Here is a 10,944-nt window from a genome sequence, read left to right as displayed (position 1 = left end):
GGCAGGTCACGAGGTCAGGAGTTCAAGACCAGCCTGACCAACATGGTGAAACCCCGTCTCTATTCAAAATACAAAAAATTAGCTGGGCATGGTGGCAGATGCCTGTAATCCCAGCTACTCAGGAGGTTGAGGCAGGAGAATCACTTGAACCCGGGAGGTGGAGCTTGCAGTGAGCCGAGATCGTGCCACTGGACTCCAGCCTGGGCGACAGAGCCAGACTCAATCTCAAAAAAAAAAAAAAAAATTCTTTGGGAACATCAGGTGGGTGTTGGTTTATTTCTCAACTGAACGTTGTTTTATACTACAACTGTTTTAAACTATTATCCATTTTTAATTGTCTTCTTTGCCTAATTCATATAATCATCATGGTATTTGTTTGTTTGTTTTGCGATGGAGTCTTACTCTCTGGCCCAGCCTAGAGTGCAGTGCTATGATCTCAGCTCACTGTAACCTTTGCCTTCCGGTTCAAGTGATTGTCCTGCCTCAGCCTCCCGAATAGCTGGGAATGCAGGCATGCACCACCATGTCCAGCTAATTTTCGTATTTTTAGTAGAGATGGGGCTTCACCATGTTGACCAGGCTGGTCTCAAACTCTTGACCTCAAGTGATCCGCCCGCCTTGGCCTCCCAAAGTGCTGGCATTACAGGTGTGAGCCCATAATGATCTTTGGAAATAGACAGATGGTATGTGGAACACTGATGTTGAAAAAGGAACATTGATGTTGAAACAAAAAGCATAAAAATGATAATAATTTTCCCAATGTTCCTCAAGATTATCTTCACCAGACCCCTATGTTGCATTCATCTGCTTAGCATTAGAAGTACATCAGAATGTATCTCCTAGTTCTGTGTTAAAAAGAAAAAATAAGCTGGATGTAGTGGTACACACATGTAGTCCCAGCTACTTGGGAGGCTGAGGACTGGATTGCTTAAGTCCAGGAGTTTGAGGCTGCAGTGAGCTATGATTATGCCACTGCATTCCAGTCTGGGTGACAGAGCAAGACCCAGTCTCAAATATATGTGTATATATATACACACACGTATATATATATATATATACACATATACATACTTATATAGGCATATATACACACACATACATGCATATATATTTATATTTATATAAGATTATATGTGATTTAGTTTTTCTTTTTTTCTTTTCTTTTTTTTTTTTTTCTTTTTGAGATGGAGTCTCACTCTGTGCCCAGTCTGGAATGCAATGGCGTGGTCTCAACTCGCTGCAACCTCCACCTCCTGAGTTCAAGCGATTCTCCTGCCTCAGCCTCCTGAGTGGCTGGGATTACAGGTGCTCGCCATCATGGCCAGCTAATTTTTGTATTTTTAGTAGAGATGGGGTTTGTCCATGTTGGCCAGGCTGCTCTTGAACTCCTGACCTCAGTCAGGCCTCCCAAAGTGCTGGGATTACAGTCGTCAGTCACCGTGCCCAGCCTGATTTAGTTTTTCATTCATTGTCACTGAAGTCTAGCAATATCAGCAAGGTGCTATTCACAAAGAAATGCTCACAAATACTAATTTGATACTTTTTCTCATATCCCTATTTATTTATTTATAAAACAAATCAGATGGAATAATTACAAACCTTAAATCATATAATATATTTTGGTTGATTTTTGATTGAGTGTAACACATAGTTAAATGTAATTCTAAAGTTTAGTATACTTTGGCCTCCTAAAGTATACAAAATCCTAAACATAATACAATGTAACTATAACATTTGTCCAAAAAATCATGTTTTTATGACACATTCAGTTTAATCTTAATTAAGTAGAATAGTACTTGTTAAATGTAAAAAGTATAAATTTACCTAACTATATTATGAATATTATAAATATTATATTAAATTTTGTGTTACAATCTTTTAAAACAACTTTGTACCATAATAAAATGATGAAATTTTTTAGCTAAGAGTTTTTATGAGATTATTATTATGAAAGGGGCTTTAAACCACAGAATGATGGGAAATACTGATCTAGTCCACTTTGTTTTATAGATGAGTTAACCAAGACCCTGAAAAGGAAGTGGATGGCTCAGTCCATTAAAATTAAGCCTGGGCTTCTTGACCAACTAGCAAAGCTTCATATTACGTAACTCTAGGGGGCGCTGTTCATATCGTTGTGGTGCCATTTTCATAGACTAATGAGATCGGTGGCTTCTAGAGTTGTGCAGTGCAGTGGCCTTGGCTTTTAGTTACTCAATGCTTAATCTGTGAAAATCCCCGTTGTTAAATTTTGCTTAGATATTTTCCTGAAGTTTTCCATATATTATTTGCAAGACCTCTAAGTTCTCAATTTCTTTTTTCCAAACTGAGGCCCACATGAGAAAAGGCAATAAAGAAGCATTAGCAGCTGGGCGCGGTGGCTCAGGCCTGTCATTCCAGCACTTTGGCAGGCGGAGGTAGGTGGATCACGAGGTCAGGTTTGAGACCAGCCTGTCCAATATGGTGAAACCCCATCTCTACTAAAAAAAACACAACAAAAAAAACCCCACAAAAATTAGCCGAGTGTGGTGGCACGTACCTGTAGTCCCAGCTACTCGGGAGGCTGAGGCAGGAAAATCATTTGAATCCATCAGGCAGAGGTTGCAGCGAACCGAGATTGCACCACTGCACTCCAGCCTGGGCGACAGAGTGAGACTCCTTCTCACAAAAAAAAAAAAAAAAAAAAAAAAAGCATTAGTTCACTTGACAGTTAATCAGATTCTATTTTTCTTTTTAAATCAGGCCTTATGCTGGGGGCTACAAATCAGAGTTGAACTGTCGTGCTCTCTGCCCTCAAAAAGTTTGAAATCGGTCAAGAAGCAATATATCAAGAAAATGATAAGGGTGCACTATTAGGGATCTGCCATAGACTGCAATGCTGGCACAAAGGAAGAAGTGATCTGTTCTGTCTGGGGATGGTTGAAAGAAGAAAAGCCTCACAGAGAAGGTAACACTGTTTGCCATGGGAGATTTAATAAAAGAAAAGCAGAAGTTAGTTGTAAATAAAATTGGCCTAGATTAAAACTGTCTAATAGCCCGCACCATTCAGTGTTAGATTTATTATAAATTCAAAGCAAGGTATCATTTGTATCTCATATGTGACCAGGACTAACTAGAGAGTATCCAAGTACTCTTTGCCTAGAGTGGTAGGCAGGAGGCCTCTAATTTCCTCTATTAAGTTCTTACAATGCCTTTTGATTAATGATGAGATGTGAAACTGAGTATTTACCCTCAGTGACAAGAGTGTGACCCACATTAAATCCAATCACTTTGTCTGGGTCTTATAGGCCTGAAACTTTTAGCATCTTTCTGGGTTCCTCTCTTGTCCCACGTGCTGTTACCAAGTCCTGTGGAATCTACCTTCCAAATATCTCTTAAAGGTATCACCTCGGCTGGGCGCGGTGGCTCATGCCTGTAATCCCAGCACTTTGGGAGGCTGAGGCAGGCGGATCACGAGGTCAGGAGATCGAGACCATCCTGGCTAACACAGTGAAACCCTGTCTCTACTAAAAAATACAAAAAATTAGCCGGGCATGGCGGCAGGCGCCTGTAGTCCCAGCTACTGTAGAGGCTGAGGCAACAGAATGGCGTGAACCCAGGAGGCACAGCTTGCAGTGAGCCGAGATTGCGCCACTGCACTCCAGGGTGGGCGACAGAGCCAGACGCCATCTCAAAAAAAAAAAAAAAAAAAAAGGGTATCACCTCCTCTCCATACCCACTGTTGCTGACTAATTCAGATCCTGTTATTCTTCATCTGTTCTCTTGGTCCTCCTGGCCCAAGCCTCATTTCCCTTTAATCCCCGTAAGTCAATGGTAGGCAGGATGTGTCTTGCTCACATTTCTGTCTCTAACCTTTAGCTGGATATCAGGCACATAATATATACCCAATAAATGTTGAGGAGTAAGTATGAATAATAAATAGTGTATTTAGGCTTTGGATTCACAATCTTTGACACATGACAAGAGAAGAGTCATGCTCTAGTGAACAGAAGATACTCCTCTTGTCAAAGGCATTAATTTCAGTCCAGCACCTTGTAATTTCATTGCTCTATCAGCTTTTCTTTTCAGCTATCACATTAGGTTTGTTATATGATGTAAGCGAGGAAGAACATTTAAAAACAATTTCTTTGACCAGGCGTGGTGGCTCACTCCTGTAATCCCAGCACTTTGGGAGGCCAAGAAGGGCAGATCACGAGGTCAGGAGATCAAGACCATCCTGGCCAACATGGTGAAATCCTGTCTCTACTAAAAATGCAAAAATTAGCTGGGTGTGGTGGCATGCACCTGTAATCCCAGCTACTTGGGAGGCTGAGGCAGGAGAATTGCTTGAACCCGGGAGGCAGAGACTGCAGTGAACGGAGATCATGCCACTGCACTCCAGCCTGGCTACTCCATCTCAAAAAAATAAAAGATTTTTTTTTTTGGTAAATAAACTGAAATTTTATATGTAAATAATGTAAAATTTTTTTAGGACTGCAATTAGCTTGTTATGACAGATTGAATATTGAGCAAAGAAAGATACTGCCCTAAAGTGGTTAAAGTGATCTGGGAATCTGTGATAGATCTCACATGAGTAACATTCCCAGCACGTACTGTGTCTTGAGCTAACATAGCAACACTGTGATGTGGTAAACACCAGGGACACATCAGTGTGGCTTAGGACAGGTAGACAGCCAGCTGTTCCATTCTTTAAAAATTGTCTTTTTCACTTGCTTTATGTAGTACCTCCTTGATGCTAATCTACTCAAATGGAATGAAGTTTCATTTCAGTCACAGATTAGGACAGATCTGGAAAGGTCCTTGGAGGTTGGCTGGGGTCTGAGAGATGAGGAAGCTCAAGTCCCTGATACCTGATTTGTGCAGCAGTGAGCTGCCAGCTTGTCTACATAGTCCCTTCTGGCTTCTCTGGCCAGTCTGGGAGGGGAAGTGTCATTGTGTCATTCCTCACCCCACACCCCTCCATTGTTTTCACCCTAATTACTTCCTCTGTTTCTCTCTCTTCTTTCCTATGGGAAAACCCAGGCATCCAGCAATAGGCCTCAAGTCTTCTCCTCTTTAATTAGTAAAACTTACAGTATCAAACCAACATTGTTACATTCTAAATGGTATTGTACCCACATGTTAGCACCATTGTAATCATTCAGATATATTCATCAATATACATGCCGTTTTCTCTGCATTCTTTCATGGCTATAGAAAATGGAGACTTCTGCTTTTTACTCAAGTTTCTGCTCTTTTATAAAACAAACACTTTTTATTTGTTTCAAATATATTTCTTATTTGTTTTAAATATGTTATATTTAATATCTATTCAAAAACATATTTATGGCCAGGCGTGGTGGTTCACGCCTGTAATCCCAGTCCTTTGGGAGGCCAAGGCAGGTGGATCACCTGAGGTCAGGAGTTCGAGACCAGCCTGGCCAACATGGTAAAACCCCGTCTCTACTAAAAATACAAAAATTAGCTGGGCATGACGGTGCATGCCTGTAATCCCAGCTACTTGGGAGGCTGAGGCAGGAGAATCTCTTGAACCCAGGAGGCGGAGTTTGCAGTGAGCTGAGATGGTGCCACTGCACTCCAGCCTGGGTGACAGAGTGAGACTCTGTCTCAAAAAAAAAATTATTAATAATAACATTTTAGATTAAGATGGGGAAGCAAAGGAAAAAACCCACTAGAATATGTTACATTAAAAGAGTAAATTGACTGCATGTCGAGAGGAAAATATGTTGAGTCTCATGATAATTTATAAAGTAAAAAATACAAAAAGCAGTTCTCAGGATCCTGACCCCTCCCCTCCTACCACTCCCTCTTAGACAAAATATCAGACTTACTTTAATACATTACAATAAACACTTCAGTCTCATTTCCTCTCTCAGCAAGTTGCTATCACCCTTGGTGTGGTCCCAGTGATTAAATGAAATGCAAATATCCTGGAAAAATAGCCTTCATTTCTAAAATATGAATGTTAGTTTTTGTTTGTGAGCAACGTAAGAAAGATTTTCCAAGAGAAGCATGATGATGCCAGGTCAGTAGGTGGGACTCACATGGGACTGCTGATATACCACCTAAAGGAGGTGACACAGTCCAGCGGCCGGGAGCCTGCGCCCCAGACTTTGTGAGACCTGAGGCTGAATTCTTAGTTCTACATGGCTGTCTCAGTGCCCTCATCTGTGAAATGGGCATAGTGAACTTTGGAGTGATGTGAGGAATAAAAGAGGTACAGCACCTGACAAACAGTAGCTGCCCAATAAATGACACCTACAATTCTTCCTCTTTTACCCAGTTTTATGTCACTGTTATTATGTCAGAGAAACAGAAGTAGTAATGCCCTACATTGTGATTCTTTTTCCAGGTTCTGATTTCTCTACTGACCAGTGTGAGGAGACTTCCTAACACAATTTGTGAGGAAGAAATACAATGAGTTATTATTGTTCTCTGGTCCTGCATGAGTTCAAATTGGATCTACAAAAGGGGGATTAGTTCCAAGAGCATCAGAAAGACCTTACTATAGCCGAAACTGAGGCCCCAGACCTTTAGGGTGAGAGTCATAGATGAATTCATTTCAAAGCACATTCATATTGCGATGATCCAGTGTAAGTCCCTTGGAAGATTTGGGGCCAGCATGATGCTGCTCATTTGTCTTCTGTTGGGCAGGAGAGGGTCCTCCACTGACAAATATTCTGCCTCCATATGTTTTGGGATTGCATTTCAAGGTTTAACTACATCTCTTATGTGAAGCAAATATTTCTCAATTCATTGAAAAAAGTAAAACCACTGTATCACATGACAAGAAGGAAATATTTTCTTTCCCCCTTTCATTAAAAAAGACACAAAACACAACACCGAATAATGAAAGGAAAACAAACAGGGCCATTCCATTCCGTGGAGGAGGGGCTGAGTAGCCGCAGGGGACAGCTGCAGTGTGTCTGGCGTCCCAATTCTTTCCTTTCCCATCACTTTATTACTTATTGGACCAAGAATGTAGACAATTCCGGCTGTGGTTGTTTTGCGTTTTCGTTCCTCGACTTAAACTCTGTGTTAGGCGTGTTTGCCCCCTATGCTGGGTCTTGGAGCCGACAGAGTCACTTCAACATTCTGCATGGAGCCTTCTGAGCAGGTGGCTGTTATTCCTTTCCCAGCCCCCACCCCTTCCTGTGAGCCCTGGACAGTCGCAAGGACTCACACGCCCCTTTGTGTTTATCAAAGTCATCAAACCTTTCATGCCTCTTCCAAGCGTTTCTCACTGTGATTGTGGTTGGGTACCAATTGACAGAACATTCACACACCTTCACTGTGTGAACTTTAACAAGATGACCTGGATTCTACAGAAACAAGGCAACACAGGGAGGAAAGAAATAATGAATGTGGTGGTTCCTTAGGGGGTGCTTGATTTATTTCTGAAAACATATTTTTGAACGTATAGAAAAAAACTCTTAGAAGTGAATATTTTTCATTATAATATTAACTGTTACATATAGATCTTAAAAACAATAGTTGACTTTGTTCCACAGTTCATGACAGTACAAATACAAAATGACCATTTTTCCAAATCTTTTTGTAAACCATCACTTTTGTTTACAAACTTTCATGACTCTTGAATTTTCTGATATGCACAAAATTTACATTGAAAATGTTAATTTTCAGGGTGACACTTAAAAGTGCAGCTTTTTAAAGCATTGTTCATGTTTTGCTTATATAAGAAAAAAGAATTGTGAATGAATAGTAACATATATTATAATTTCTAACGAAATGTTTAGAATATTGCTTATCACTTTCTGCATGTGGGGAAATCTAACAACATAACTGTATGGGGGTAAATGAAATATAGAATCGTTATGTAGAATTCTGTATTTGGACAAATTATCTGCTTTTCCTCTTAAGAAAGTTGTGCATTTTCTGAAATTTTAGTAAGCAATATACTTATTTCACTGCTGGAAATTGTGCCTAATATAGCAGAGATTTCTACACGGTAGCAAAGATTTGCCCAGGCTGTGTGTGTGCCTCATGGGCTTGGTGCAGTGGTGTATTTAATAATACAGAAAATCGTGTCCTATTATGTCAGCCATGCATCCTCGCTAATGAAACACGATCTGCCGCCATTATGGTGTCAAGTCATCCAAAAACATTCCCCAAGGAAATGTTGCTTATTAAACTTACCTAGAACTCTCACCCAAATTAGTGTTGCATTTTATGCAGATGGGGAAACTGAGACTGTCAAGAAGTGACACTAAGAGAATCTTGTGCTAGGAGGAGAATCTTTTACAAAATACAGTATGATTCTTAAACTTCACTGGCCATCAGATTTCTTGGGGTATGTGTTAAAAATGCACATTCTGTGCCTCCAACTCCAGAGTTTCTGACATAATAGGGGTCAGATGGCACCCAGAAATCTGGCTTCACAAGAACCCTGTGTGATTTTGACATCACTGGTCTACTCTTAAGAAATACATTATAGTTTTGTTGGCCCCAAACCCAGCTGAGAAGGCATACACTAAGAAGCTGTGTCCTGAGCAAGATGGGAAAGGCTAAACTCTAAAGCTGGAGAACCTGCTTTTGAACCCAGCTCATCTGTGTTTTCAATTCATTTCTCTCTCCCCAGGCACTTCAGGTGGCCTCACTGTTGAGTCTTAATGGAGGTGACTTACCAAGCCCCTCATGTATTTTTTCCCTTTCTCCCTCCCCTCAGTCCCACATTAAACCTCTGTGATATGCCTAAGGTGACAGCCAGATGTCTGATGAACGGCCCATGTTGAGGGGTCATGACTGCCAGCACTTCAGACGTGTGTGGTGCTCCTAGGCGTGCATTCCTTTTAGCAAAGGGCTCCAGAAAGTGTGGACGTTTGCCACAAGGAAGAAATCTCAAATACTAAACTTCCAGATGCCCTGGCAGTACAGTGGGGGAGGTGATTTTGGTTTGCTTCCCTCAACTCTTGGCAGGCCTCCTTGTAAAATCAACTCTGTTCCTAAGAATGCACAGGATTTCCTTTGCAGACTTGCGTAGAAGTTGAAGAGGACAGAACTGACCACAAAAGGCATCAAGAGTGCCAAATTTTTGTATTCCAGCTTTGCTGGTTGGGGTGGATAGTATCAACCTGAAAAAAAAATTGACTAACACTATCCAAATTCATTTGACCCCAATGTGATACTAATCTAAATCATAAAGCCAGCATAAGAGTTTGCAGTGGGAAGTATCTCTTTCCAAAGGGAAGCTGTTCAGCCCACGAAGGATCAGCATCAGCTGTAGGAGTTTAGAATCAGGTCTGCTCTTCTCCCAGAGGCCCTACTCCAACTCTCCTGGAGGCCAGAGCCATGCACTTTAACCGTAGTGTAGGGAAGTACCCTGACACATAGTAAGCCTCTATTATTATCATATCATTAGTGGTATTATTAGCCCTTCTGGAAAAAGTTAGAAAGCTGAACTTGATGTTGGGGTACTTCAACCTCTTTGTTGGGGTAGGAATGGAAACACTGGGAAAATTTCATTTATGTATTTTCAAGCCACAGTGCATCTGAATTATGGGTTAGAAGCCAAATTAAGGTATCTGTATTCAACTATTAAAAATATTAAATATATTATTACATCAATTTCCTCAAAAAGTTCTTAGTCTTTGCCTCTATTAGTACTTTTTATTGTGTAAAATTTAATTAGATAAAATAAAGCAAATTGTCAAATTCAATCCTACATTGTAAACTGCAAAATAACATTGCAAAGCATTATGCAGATGTTTAGGGTTAAAATTCAAGGTTTGACCTGATGAGGTGGCTTATGCCTGCAATCCCAATAGCCTGGGAGGCTGAAGCGGGCAGATGACTTGAGCCCAGGAGTTCAAGACCAGCCTGAGCAACATGGTGAAACCTTGTCTCTACAAAAGATAAAAAAATTTGTTGGACATAGTGGCTCACACCTGTGGTCTCAGTTACTCAGAAGGCTGAGGTGGGAGGATCACTTGAGCACAAGAGGCAGAAGTTGCAGTGAGCTGAGATCATGCTATTGCACTCCATCCAGCCTTGGTGACAGAGCAAGACCCGGTCTCAGAAAAAAAAAAAAAAGAATAAGTAAAATGAAATAAAATTCAAAAATTCAAAGTTGGTTTATCTTAGCATATGTTTTCCCAGGGGAAAAAATACTATATTCTCATGACCTCTTAAACTCAGAATCAGGTAAAAGGATGCAGATTCATTGTTCATAAAAAGTTCAGTGTTTCTTATCACTTTATTTTAAAAATGTATTTTATTTTATTCTATTCCAGCTTTAATGAGTTATATTTGACAAATAATGTTATATAAATTATAAGTGTATATTGTGATGATAAAGTGTATATATATGAAATGTGAAATGTTTATCACAGTCAAGTCAGTTAACACATCCAAGACCTCACATATTTACCTTTTGTGGTGTGTGTGGTGAGAACATTTAAGATCTACTCTCTTAGCAAATTTCGAGTGTACAATACATTGTTGTTAAATAGTCATCATGCTGTACGTTAGATGCCTAGAACTTACTCAACTTATAACAGAAAATTTGTACCCATTGACCAATTTCTCTCCATTTCCTTCACCCTTCAGTGCTTGGCAACAACCATACTGCTCTCTATTTCTATGAGTTTGACTTTTTAAGATTCCACATATAAGTGAGATAATACCATGTTTATCTTTCTCTGTCTGACTTATTTCACTTAGCATACTGCCCTCAAGTTTCATCCATGTTGTTGCAAATGGCATGATTCCCTCATGTTTTTAAGGCTGAGTAGTATTTCATTGTGTGTGTTTTCTTTATCTGTTCATCTGTGGATGAACACTTGGATTGTCTCCATGTCTTGTCTATTGTGTATAATGCGGCAGTGAACATGAGTGTGCAGATGTCGCCTTGGGATATGTTTTTGTTTTCCTCAGTTATATACCCAGAAGTAGCATTGCTGGATATGTAGTCTTTCTATTTGCAATTTT

This window comes from Nomascus leucogenys, chromosome 11, assembly GCF_006542625.1.
Source record: "Nomascus leucogenys isolate Asia chromosome 11, Asia_NLE_v1, whole genome shotgun sequence".
NCBI lineage: Eukaryota > Metazoa > Chordata > Mammalia > Primates > Hylobatidae > Nomascus > Nomascus leucogenys.
Note: the sequence above shows the minus strand (reverse complement) of the source record.